The sequence below is a fragment of the Rattus norvegicus genome, chromosome 1 (assembly GCF_021556685.1).
Source record: "Rattus norvegicus strain SHRSP/BbbUtx chromosome 1, alternate assembly SHRSP_T2T, whole genome shotgun sequence".
Classification (NCBI taxonomy): domain Eukaryota; kingdom Metazoa; phylum Chordata; class Mammalia; order Rodentia; family Muridae; genus Rattus; species Rattus norvegicus.
Genome location: NC_141534.1, coordinates 154,912,416 through 154,925,654, shown reverse-complemented (window position 1 = coordinate 154,925,654; position 13,239 = coordinate 154,912,416). Strand labels below are relative to the sequence as shown.

At 37.5% G+C, this 13,239-nt stretch overlaps 1 pseudogene; it reads left to right on the top strand.

Annotated features, from left to right (window-relative positions):
- The first annotated feature begins 10,699 nt into the window (after positions 1 to 10,699).
- On the top strand, positions 10,700 to 11,566 carry LOC148007752 (glyceraldehyde-3-phosphate dehydrogenase pseudogene; annotated as a pseudogene).
- The last annotated feature ends 1,673 nt before the right edge of the window (positions 11,567 to 13,239 follow it).

Genomic DNA, 13,239 nt, shown 5'->3' with positions numbered 1-13,239 from the left:
AATCTCCTAGCAAGGAGAGCAAAAGAAGAGATACACACAAACATAATTCCACATCTAACAATGAAAATAACAAGAAGCAACAATCACTATTCCTTAATATCCTGTAGCATCAATGGTCTCAATCCCCCAATAAAAAGACATAGACTGGGCTGGAGAGATGGCTCAGTGGTTAAGAGCACCCGGCTACTCTTCCAGAGGTCCTGAGTTCAATTCCCAGCAACCACATGGTGGCTCACAACCATCTGTAAAGAGATCTGATGCCCTCTTCTGGTGTGTCTGAAGACAGCTACAGTGTACTTATACATAATAAATGAATAAATCTTTAAAAAAAAAGACATAGACTAACAGTATGGATATGTAAAGAGGACCTAGCATTTTGATGCATACAGGAAGCACAGCTGAGAGACAAAGACAGACACTACCTCAGAGTAAAATGCTGGAAAACAACTGTCCAAGCAAATGGTCTGAAGAAACAAGCTGGTATTACCATTCTAATGTTGAATAAAATTGACTTTCAACCAAAAGTGATCAAAAATGATAAGGAAGGACACTTCAGATTCATCAAAGGAAAAATCCACCAAGATGAACTCTCAGTCCTAAATATCTATGATCCAAATGCAAGGGCACCTACATTCATAAAAGAAACTTTAATAAAGCTCAAAGTACACATTGCATGTCATATAATAATAGTAGGAGATTTCAACACCTCACTCTCATCAATGGACAGATCATGGAATCAGAAATTAAACAAAGACATAGAGAAATTAACAAAAGTTATGAACCAAATGGACTTAACAGATATTTAGAGAACATTTCATCCTAAAACAAAAGAATACACGTTCTTCTCAGCACCTCATGGTACCTGTTCCCAAACTGACCATATAATCAGTCACAAAACAGGCCTCAACAGATACAGTAAGGTTGAAATAAACCCATGCATTCTTTCAGATCACCATGGACTAAGACTGGCCTTCAATAACAACAGTAACAACAGAATTCTCACGTGTACATGGAAGTTGAACAATGCTCTACTCAATGACAATTAGGTCAAGGATGAAATAAAGAAAGAAATCAAAGATTTCTTAGAATTTAATGAAAATGAATATACAACATACCCAAACTTATGGGACACAATGAAAGCTGTGCTAAAAGGAAAACTCATAGCTCTGAGTGCCTGCAGAAAGAAACAGGAGAGAGCATAAATCAGCAGCTTGACAGTACACCTGAAAGCTCTACAACAAAAAGAAACAAATACTTGCAAGAAGAGTAAAAGGCAAGAAATAATCAAACTCAGGACTGAAATCAACCAAGTACAAACAAAAAGGACTATACAAAGAATCAACAAAACCAGGAGCTGGTTCTTTGAGGAAATCAACAAGTTAGATAAACCCTTAGCCAGACCAACCACAGGGCACAGAGAATATATCCACATTTATAAAATTAGAAGTTAAAAGGGAGACATAACAACAGAATCTGAGGAAATTAAAAAAATCATCAGATCTTACTACAAAAGCCTATATTCAACAAAACTGGAAAGTATAGAGGAAATGGATAATCTTCTAGACAGGCACCAGGTACAAAAGTTAAATTAGGAACAGATAAACCGTCTAACCAACCCCATAACTCCTAACAAAATAGAAGCAGTCATTAAAAGTCTTCCAACCAAAAAGAGCCCAGGACCAGATGGCTTTAGTGCAGAATTCTATCAGACTTTCATAGAAGACCTCATACCAATACTATCCAAACTATTCCACGAAATTGAAACAGACAGAGCACTACCAAATTCCTTCTATGAAGCCACAATTACTCTTATACCTAAACCACACAAAGACCCAAAAAGAAAGAGAAGTTCAGACCAATTTCCCTTATGAATATCGATGCAAAAATACTCAATAAAGTTCTTGCAAACCGAATCCCGGAACACATCAAAATGGTCATCCATCATTATCAAGTAGGCTTCATCCCAGGGATACAGGGATAGTTCAATATATGGAAATCCATCAATGTAATGCACTATATAAACAACCTCAAAGATAAAAACCACATGATCATTTCAATAGGTGCTAAGAAAACATTTGACAAAATTCAATACCCTTTCATGAGAAAAGTCCTGGAAAGAACAGGAATTCAAGGCCCATACCTAAACATAGTAAAAGTAATATACAGCAAACCAGTAGCTAACATTAAACTAAATGGAGAGAAACTTGAAGCAATCCCACTAAAATCAGGGACTAGAAAAGGCTGCCCACTCTCTCCCTACTTTTTCAATATAGTACTCGAAGTACTAGCCAGAGCAATCAGACAATGAAAGGAGATCCAAGGGATACAAATTGGAAGGGAAGAAGTCAAAATATCACTATTTGCAGATGATATGATAGTATATTTATGTGACCACAAAAGTTCCACCAGAAAACTACTAAACCTGATAAATAACTTCAGCAAAGTGTCTGGGTATAAAATTAACCCAAACAAATCAGTAGCTTCCTTTACTCAAAGGACAAAATGGCTGAGAAAGAAATTAGGGAAATGACACCCTTCACAATAGTTCCAAATAATATAAGATACCTTGGTGTGACTTTAACCAAGCAAGTGAAAGATCTGTATAAGAACTTCAAGTCTCTGAGGAAAGAAAGTGAAGAGCTCAGAAGATGGAAAGATCTCCCATGCTCATGGATAGGCAGGATTAATATAGTAAAAAATGACCATTTTGCCAAAAGCAACCTAAAGATTCCATGCAATCCCCATCAAAATTCCAACTCAATTCTTCATAGAGTTAAAAAGAGCAATTTGCAAATTCATTTGGAATAACAAAAAACCCAGGATAGGGAAAACTATCCTCAACAATAAAAGAAATTCTGGGAAAATCGCCATCCCTGACCTCAAGCAGTATTACAGAGCAATAGTGATAAAAACTGTATGGTATTGGCACAGAGACAGGCAGATAAGTCAGTGGAATAGAATTGAAAAACAGAAATGAATTCACACACTTATGGTCCCTTGATTTTGACAAAGAAGCTAAAACAATGGAAAAACAGCATTTTCAACAAATGGTGTTCATTCAACTTGCGTTCAGCATGTAGAAGAATTCTAATCAATCCATTTTTATTGCCCTGTTCAAAACTTAAGTACAAGTGGATCAAGGACCTCCACATCAAACCAGATATACTCTAACTAATAGAAGAAAGAAAAAGTGCAGAAGACTCTCAATCACATGGGCACTGGGGAAAATTTCTTGACCAAACACCAATGGCTTATGCTCTAAGATCAAGAATCAACAAATCAACAAATGGTACTTCATAAAACTGCAAAGCTTCTGTAAGACAAAGGACACTGTCATTAGGACAAAACTCAGCCAACAGATTGGGAAAAGATCTTTACCAATCCTACATCTGATAGAGGGTTAATATCCCAAATATATAAAGAACTCAAGAAGTTAGAGTCCAGAGAATCAAATAACCCTATTAAAAATGGTGTACAGAGATAAACAAAGAATTCACAGCTGAGGAATATTGAATGGCTGAGAAATACCTAAAGAAATGTTCAACATCCTTAGTCATCAGGGAAATGCAAATCAAAACAACTCTGAGAATTCACCTCATACCAGTCAGAATGGCTAAGATATTAAAAAATAAACTCAGATGACAACAGATGTTGGCAAGGATGTGAAGAAAGGGGAACACTACTCCATTGTTGGTGGGATTGCTGACTGGTACAACCACTCTGGAAGTCAGCTGGAGGTTTCTCAGAAAATTGGACATTATACTTCCTGAGGACCCAGCTATACCTCTCCAGGGCATATACCCAAAAGATGCTTCAACATACAACAAAGTCACATGCTGCACTATGTTCATAGCAGCCTTATTTATAATAGCCAGAAGCTGGAAACAACTCAGATTCCCTTCAACAGAGGAATGGATACAGAAAATGTGGTACATCTACACAATGGAATATTACTCAGCTATCAAAAACAATGACTTCATGAATTTCATAGGCAAATGGATTGAACTAGAAAATGTCATCCTGAGTGAGGTAACTCAATCACAGAAAAACACACATGGTATGTACTCACTGACAAGTGGATATTAGCCCTAAATCTCAAATCACCATAATATAATCCACAGACCAGATGAAGCTCAAGAAGAAGGGTGACCAAAGTGCAGATAGTTCATGCCTTCTTAAAATGGAAAACAAAAATATTCATAAGAGGGGATATGGAGTCAGAGTTTGGAGCAGTGAGTGAAGGAGTGGCCATTCCGAGTCTGCCTCACATGTGCCCTATATATATACAAGTCAAGACTAGATAAGATTGATGAAGCTAAGAAGTACATGCTGACAGTAACGGGATATAGATGTCTCCTGAGAGACACAGCCAGAGCATATCAAATATGGAGGTGAATGCTAGCAGCAAACCACTGAACTGAGAATTGAACCCCCAGTTGAAGGAACTAGAGAGAAAGGAATGAAAGATCTGAAAGGTCTTGCAACCCTATAAGTACAACAATGCCAACCAACTAGAGCTCCCAGGGACTAAACCACTACCCAAATACTATACATGGACTGACCCATGGCTCCAGCTGCATATGTAGCTTAGGAAGGCCTGGTTGGGCACAAATGGAAGGGGAAGCTTTTGGTCCTGCCACGGTTGGACCCCCAGTGTAGGGGAATTTCAGGGGGGAAGGGGGATGGGGAGGGGAACACCCTTATAGAAGAAAGGGAGGAGGATGGGATAGGGGACTTAAGTTCATGAAACTGGGAAAGAGAATAACATTTGAAATGTAAATTTTAAAAAATCCAATGTAAACCCAAACAACACAAACAAACAAACAAACAAACAAACAAAAAAGAAAGCAAATGAGAGGACTGGGTTAACCAGAGTAGGCTGACTCCAAGAATAAGAAAAGTGAGCATGCCAATCAGTGGGCAAATTATCTAAACTGTCATTTTCCAAAATTTATCACCAGGCACAAGAAAATGTCCATCAAAACTTCTTAGAGACTGCAACTCTTTCTATTCAGAATGGCTATTATCAAAACAAAAAGAAAATAAAAAATGATAAATAACAAATGATGGTTAGAATGTAGGGCAAAAAGAATTCTTATATTTTGTTGATTGGAACATAAGCATTAGTTAGTGTCTATGGAATGTAGTATGAATGTTCTAAAAACAAACTAAAAAGATATAGAAAATGTTTTAGTTATGCCACTCTGCTAATCTTGTTCCTGAAAGAAATAGTCAGGGAATATAAAGAGTTAACAACATATCCATGTTTATAATGTTTCTACTCACATCAAACACGTGGAAATACCCTACATGTTCATAAGTAGATGACTAAATAACACATAGCATATATATGTAGTAAAATATTAAACATTGATAAATTATGAAAATATGTGATTTTCCAGAGGATAAAATGAACTGGAGGTTATTGTATTAAGTGCAAAAATGTGATATAGAAAGAATAATATTACATATTTTCTCTACTCCATAGAAGTAAAAATTTAAAAATAAAATAGAAAGATTATAGCAGGGAAAGATGAGGACCTGGGGAGGAAATAGAGTAGGAGCATGTAGAAGGATAGTTGGGAGGGCAGATACAATCATACCACAATAATGCCTTAAAAATATCATACTGAGGGTTGGAGATTTAGCTCAGTGGTAGAACGCTTGCCTAGCAAACGCAAGGCCCTGGTTTGGTCCCCAGCTCAAAAAAAAAATCATACTGAAATATGTTCCTATCTGTTATTGATAGTCATTAAAATTACAACAAAAGAAAATGTGTACTGTAAAAATGAAGGTAGCTTGAAGGGAGAATTTTAGTAAATAGAGATGGTAGAACATGAAGATATGGGTTGCTGGCAGAACATTAGAGGTTACTGTATACGAGTCTTTCCAAGGTACAGCATATATACTGAGTATGGCAAGAAAAAGTTGAATAATATGCATAACAGCTCCAAGATGTTTCACCTAAGACAGTTGATCACTTTTATTTAGTTTGGTTGACTAGAGTTGTCAGTTCAAGTCAATCTTGCCTTTGTGATAACTTGGCAGGTCAACTGTTATAAGAATGGTGGAGATGAACCAGGTGAAGATTCTGCTTAATTGATTTACAATACAACCCAACAGGATAATCCAGACTGGGTCATATAGTGACCACAAACAAGTGGAACTGTGCATGGTCACTCAGGATCTAGATTTATACCAATTTCCCTACTATTACTGTTTTACAGAGTGGCTAGTGATGATGCCATTTTTGATCCACGGAAATGGAACCAGACTGGCTTAAAAGTGTAAATGCTGCAAAGTACAATATACAGTGTTGCAGAATTGATGAGGAAAAGATAAAGGAGAATTGGGTCCATTGACCAGCTGATGGGTTCTTCTTTGGTCACTTGTTGGGATAAAGCACTAATGATCTAGAAAAAAGAAAGATTATATAAGAAAATAGAATAGTATTGCATTTCCCTGGCACCAGTCCTCTGTTTATAATCACACATGGACTAATTCAGATTTCAAAGACATATGTTGCAGCAGAACAGGCCATCAAGATTTGTAATTGATTTGTTTAACTAAAAATTCATCCAAGAAGTTTCAGTATTATATTTGTGTTAACCGTCTCACTAAATCACATTTTATGATGTTTCCTTGACTCAAGGACAGGCAGTCAGAATTGTATCTACTGCTTCAGCATGTTAATATTTTTTGGTCAAAGTGTTGCATGAGTTCATTCTGTGGACTGGAGGCTATTCAATGACTTCTCTGGCTTCTACCTGATAGCATCCTTTTTTCAAATGTGACAACCAAAATTGTCTCAGTATACATCAAATGTTTCTTAGAAAATCATACCACCTTAGTGGATACCCACCAGTTTGATGGTAGGAAATAAGTATAAGCTATAGCCTGGTATATAATTCTAGTATACCATTTATCAATATCAATATTTTAAGTAAACATCTTCTGTTAAGGTACCCCACTAGAGAAAAGTTAAATATCACTTTGCTGAAGAAGTGCAACTATTTTCAGAAGAGAAAGACAATTTCCAGTCTTTCTGAATATTGCCTTACATAATATGAGAACACCATCTACACCCTGATACAACTATTCTATCACTTTTCAAGGATTACTGAATTGAAAGGAATTGATCATGAGTTCCCAATCCCTAGTCAAACTGGTCACATGTTCTGTTCCATCACACACAGTCTTTGGGGATCAAAAGTTAACACAGGAATATTACTGTATCCTAGTATAATGGTCAAAAGAGCTGATAAACAAATAGGAAAGTGAAATTTGGAGGAAAAAAACCTGCTTGATAATGCCGTAGTGCTTGGATTTTTCCAGCACATGTGATTCCATTGGGAAGCTAGGAGATTTTTATATTTTCTTGATTAATATTTAACTCTTTTATGATTAGTTGATGGAGTTAGACCTAAAGCAATGGGAATAGAATTTTTTCCATTATAGAATCCTATAAGTTAAGCAGCTTTAATATTGAGTAATTGTTTTATATGAGCAACTAAATGTTCCATGACTTATAAAAACAATTAATGATCTGATTTTTAACTTGGTTTACGTTTTTAATTAAAGTATAATTACAAAATCTCCCCATTTCCTTTCTTCTTCACACACTCTCTTGTACTTACCTTAGTTTGCTTCCTCTGGCAATCATGGCCTCTTTTTCTTTACTTGTTATTGTTGCATAAATAAATACAACCAATACAGCCTGTTTAGTGTTAATTACATGTATATGGTTAAAAGGTTGAACATTTAGTATAACGAATTAGGGACTCTTACCTGTGGAAGACAATTTCTCTTCACTCTCACCATTCCTTAGTTGCCTGTAGTTCTTTATCTATTGGTGAGCCCTGTGAGATTTCCCCCTTCGAAGTTACCACATTTATTGCTGCTGTAGTTCTTTGGGTCTTGTTTAGGCAGCAATATTGCTGAGATGTCATGCAAGAAGATTTCCTATTATTTTTAGAAGATACAACCTCACAGTAATCTTCCTGTTCCTCTGAATCTTACAATCTCGGTGGACTTTGGTTGTTTTTGTTTTTTATGTCCCTCAGCATTAGATGAAGGAAATGTGCTGTAGATTTATTCATTGGAGCTGGTGGCACATAATCAATTGTTATCTGTATTTTTACAGATCATAGTTTTTTGTAATAGCTTCCTGTTTCAAAGAGAAATGTCTTTGGAAAGGAGTAAGATATATCTTATCTTTGGGTATAAAATGAATAGTCAGATGAACTTGCAAATTGCTCTTTCTAATTCTATGAAGAATTGAGTTGGAAATTTGATGGGGATTGCATTGAATTTGTAGATTGCTTTTTGCAAGATGGCCATTTTTACTACATTAATCCTGACAATCCAAGAACATGAGAGATCTTTTCATCTTCCGAGATCTTCAATTTCTTTCATTAGAATTGAAGTTCTTGTCATACATATTTCATCCACTTTGTTAGAGTCACATCAAGATATTTTATATTATTTGTAGCTATTGTGATAAGTGTCATTTTCCTAATTTCTTTCTCAGCCTGTTTATCCTTTGGTAGAGGAAGGCTATTGATTTGTTTGAGTTAATTTTATATCCAGCCACTTGGCTGAAGTTGTTTATCAGCATAGGAATTCTCTGATGGAATTTTTGACATCACTTAAGTATACTATCATATCATCTGCAAATAGTGATATTTTGACTTCTTCCTTTCCAATTTGTATCCCTTTGACCTCATTTTATTGTCTAATTGCTCAGGGTAGGACTTCAAGTACAATATTGAATAGGTAGAGAGACAGTGGGCAGCCTTGTCTAGTCCCTCATTTTAGTGGGATTGCTTCAAGTTTCTCTCCATTTAGTTTGATGTTGGCTACTGGTTTGCTATGTATTACTTTTACTATGTTTAGGTATGGGCCTAGAATTTCTGATCTTTCCAAAAACCTCAGGGGACAGTAGATGCAATGTGTGAGAAATAGGAATACTCCTCCATTGTTGATGGGAATGAAAGCTGGTTCCACTCTGGCAATCAGTCTGGCAATTCCTCAGAAGATTGGACATAGTAACTTCCTGAGGACCCAGTTATACCACTCCTGGGGAATACACCCAAAAGATACTCCAATACATAACAAGGACTCATTCTCCACTACGTTCATAGAAGCCTTGTTTATAATAGCCCGAAGCTAGAAAGAGCTCAGATGCCCTTCAACAGAGGAATAGATACAGAAAATGTGGTACATCAACAGAGTGGAGTACTCCTCAGCTATTAAAAACCATGACTACATGAAATTCTTAGGCAAATGGATGAAACTAGAAAACATCATCCTGAGTGAGGTAACCCCATCATAAAAGAACACAAATGGTATGTGCTCACTGATAACTGGATATTTGCCCAAAAGCTTGGAATACCTAAGAAAAAATTCATATATCATATGAAGCTCAAAAAGAAAGAAGAGCAAAATGTATATGCTTCATTCCTTCTCAGAAGGGAGAACAAAATATTCATGGGAGGAGACACTGGGACAAAGAGTGGAGCTGGGACCAAAGAAAAGCTCATCCAGAGATTGCCCTATCTGGGGATCTATCCCATACGCAGCCACCAAACCCAGTCACTATTGCTGATGCCAAGAAGTGCTTGCTGACAGGAACAATATATGGGTGTCTCCTGAGAGGCTCTGCCAGAGCCCTACTGATACAGATAAGGATGCCTGCAGCTAACCATTGGACTAAATAAGGGAACCCAAATGGAAGAGTTAGAGAAAAGGCTGGAGGAGGTGAAGGGGTTTGCAACACCATAGGAAGAACAACACTATCAACCAACCAGACCTCACCAGAGCTCCCAGGGACTAAATCACCAACCAATGAGTACACATGGACTCATTGACTCCAGCCACATATGTAGCAGAGGATGTCATTGTCCAGCAACAATAGGAGGAAAAACCCTTGGTCCTGTGAAGGTTCATTTCCCCAATGTAGGGGAATGCCATTGTGTTGATTTGGGAGTAGGTGAGAGTGGGAGCATCATCATAGAAGCACGGGGAGGATGTATGGGAGAAGGGGGAAGGGGATAGCATTTGAAATGTAAATACATAAAATATCCAAGAAAATAAAATTAAAAAATAAAATAAATAATCGAAATTCAGTTAGAAATTATGCTGGCTTAGTAAGGTGTTTTTTTTAAAGGCTCAACCTCAATAAAAGTTATGGACTTCAGAAACTCTGGACATGGATAGACTCATGTCCCATAAATGATATACAAGAAAAGAGCTTTAGACCCATAATTCAGCCCAGACAAACTTTTGATAAAAAACAAACCAAAACCAACATCTATGAAAACACATGATATATCCTTCAGAATTTTGTAGGCTATGGAGATTTGGACCTAATCTTTGGCAGAACTGGAAACTTTCATACTTAGCCAGGATTCTCTCTCTTCTCCAAGAGAATAGAATTCTGAGCAGTTTTGTGCCCCATGTTCATTTTTCATCATGTCTGAAATTGTTTGCTTGGTAAAGAACTGAGTCAGTGGTGCTTGATGTGATTCATAATGATCTAAGCACCGAGGTAAGGGAACATAGGGATCAAAGTGGGGAAGAAATGGAAGGGAAATTAGCAAATCTCTGCTCCTCCCTGTTCCAGAGACCGCCATATATTCTTGTGTAGTGCTAGACTTGACCCATAGACATGAAGGTTAGTGTACATGGATTTGGCCATATGGGGCACCTGGTTACCAGAGCTGTCTTCTCTTCTGCATCTGGCAAAGTGGAGATGGTTGTTATCTAAGACCCCTTCATTGACCTCTACTACATGGTTTACACGTTCCAATATGACTGTATTAATTGCAAATTTAATGGCACAGTCAAAGCTGAGAATGGGAAGCTTGTCATCAATGGAAAGCCCATTATCATCTTCCAGGAGCTAACTAACATTAAATGGGGTAATTCTGATGCTAAGTATGTTGTGGAGTCTACTAGTGTCTTCTCCACCATGGAGAAATCTAGGGCCCACTTGAAGTGCGGGTCCAAAATGGCCATTATCTCCTCCCATTTTGCCAATTTCTCCATATTTGTGATGGTTGTAAACCAGGAGAAATATGATAAGTCACTCTAATTTGTCAGCAATGCATTCTGCACCACCAACTGCTTAGCACCCCTGATCGAGGTCATCCATGACAACTTTGGCATCATGGAAGGACTCATGACCATGGTCCATGCCATCACTTCCACTCAGAAGACTGTAGGTCCCTCTGGAAAATAGTGGCATGATGGCTGTGGGCCTGCACAGAACATCAGACTTGCATCCACTGATGCTGCCAAAGCTGTGGGAAAGGTCATCCCAGAGCTGAATAGGAAGTTCACTGGCATGGCCTTCTGTGCTTCTACTCCCAGTGTATCTATAGTTGATCTGACATCCTACTTGGTGAAACCTGCCAAGTATGATGATATAAAGAAGGTGGTAAAGCAGGCATACGAGGGCTCACTAAAGGGCATCCTGGTTACATTGAGGACAAGGTTGTCCTTTTTGACTTCAACAGTAACTCCCACTCCTTCACCTTTGAGGGGGTGGCATTACTCTCAATGACAACTTTGTAAAGCTCATTTCCTGGTATGATAATAAATATGGCTAGAGCAAAAGGATGGTGAACCTTATGGCCTCCATGGCCTTCAGGGAGTAAGAGGCACTGGCCCACCCGCCCTAACAAGGACACTGATAGCAAGAGAGAGGCCCTTGGTTGCTGAGGAGTTTTTGTCACAACTTGGCCCCAATACTGAGCATCTCCCTCGCAGTTTCCATCCCTGAACCCCAGAGTAATGGGGTGGGCCTAAGGAGTCCTACTCCTTTGAATCCCATCGATAAAGTTTGCCCCCCCAATGTAAGTATGAAAGAAAGAAAGGAGGGAAGGAAGGAAGGAAGGAAGAAAGAAAGAAAGAAAGAAAGAAAGAAAGAAAGAAAGAAAGAAAGAAGGAAGGAAAGAAAGGGAGAAAGAAAGATAGATCCTTTATGTTAGGGATACCACAAAACAGCATGAGTACAGTTGGCCAAATGCAGCTGTTTCATTTAAGAAAAACTCTTTTCTCAGTCAATTTTCTTTCTCTTCCTAATAAGTCAATAATACCAAGATTAGTCCTCTCCTGTTGAGTTTCCCAAAAGGGGAGTAAAGGAGTTTGGCCAAGATACCAGATTAACCACGTTGTCTCTAAGCTGAAACAATAAAAGCTTTTCTCCATTTTTCCTATTTCATAGAGTTTTCACTCGGTCTTCACTGAAGTTATTGGCAATTTTAAGGACATAATTTTATCTACAGTAACTTCTCAAGGGGTTCAGGATCAGATCATTTTCAAATTTTTCTGAGTGCGATAAATCAAACATTTTCTATGCCCTCTTTGGATTTCTATTAAAAATATGGAGAGAAAATCATTGAATTGAGAGAATTAGAAAAATTCAACTTCTACAGTCCCATAGGACTCAAACATTTCCAGTGGGAGGTTTCTAAAACTCAACTGCTGAAAGAGTCCTAACTCTAGCAAGGTATGGATAATAACTCTAGTTGAGATTAGCCTGGATATGAACTTGGACAGGAAATGGCAAAAGCCAGAAAACTTAATTTTAAATTTAATTCCCTTGACCTTTAAAGTCACTAGACTTTCACCTACAAATAGATTGATGTCTTGACCTTTATTTTCCCTCCTACTTTTACAAACATTTGGAAGTGAATGAGAGACAATTTGATTTTTTTCTTTCTATTATTATAATATCAGGAGAACCAATGATTGACTGTAGTGAACAAAATAACTTCTTAGATTGTAGTGGGCAGCAGTGGTCTTGAAATTAACTAAGTAATGTGGTGAGTTTTGTGATTTGGTTTTTCATGGGGTAATAAAGAGTGGGGGACTAATTTCAAAGTCATCTTGGTCAAAAATCTGCTGTATTCATGAGTAATACCAGGATGCTATACAAATAATTGGTAGTAGATTTTGAAAGCATCTTTATGACAGTGAAGAAAAAGCAGTTTTAAAGGCAGCAGACCTACATGTCCAAAGGAGCTGATGATACAATGGGGTGTTTAACAACAAAGTTGCTTTGTCTAATGCACTACAGGAATGAAAAGTTGGAAGAAACAGTGAGGGTCTTGAAACTCATTTTCTCTTCTCATGATGTTTTGGTCAGGAGGTAGGAGCTTTATAGGAGAATCTTTTTGATTCCTTCTTTGTCTCACAGAGGCTTCCTACAAAGAGATGCTATATCTTGTTGGA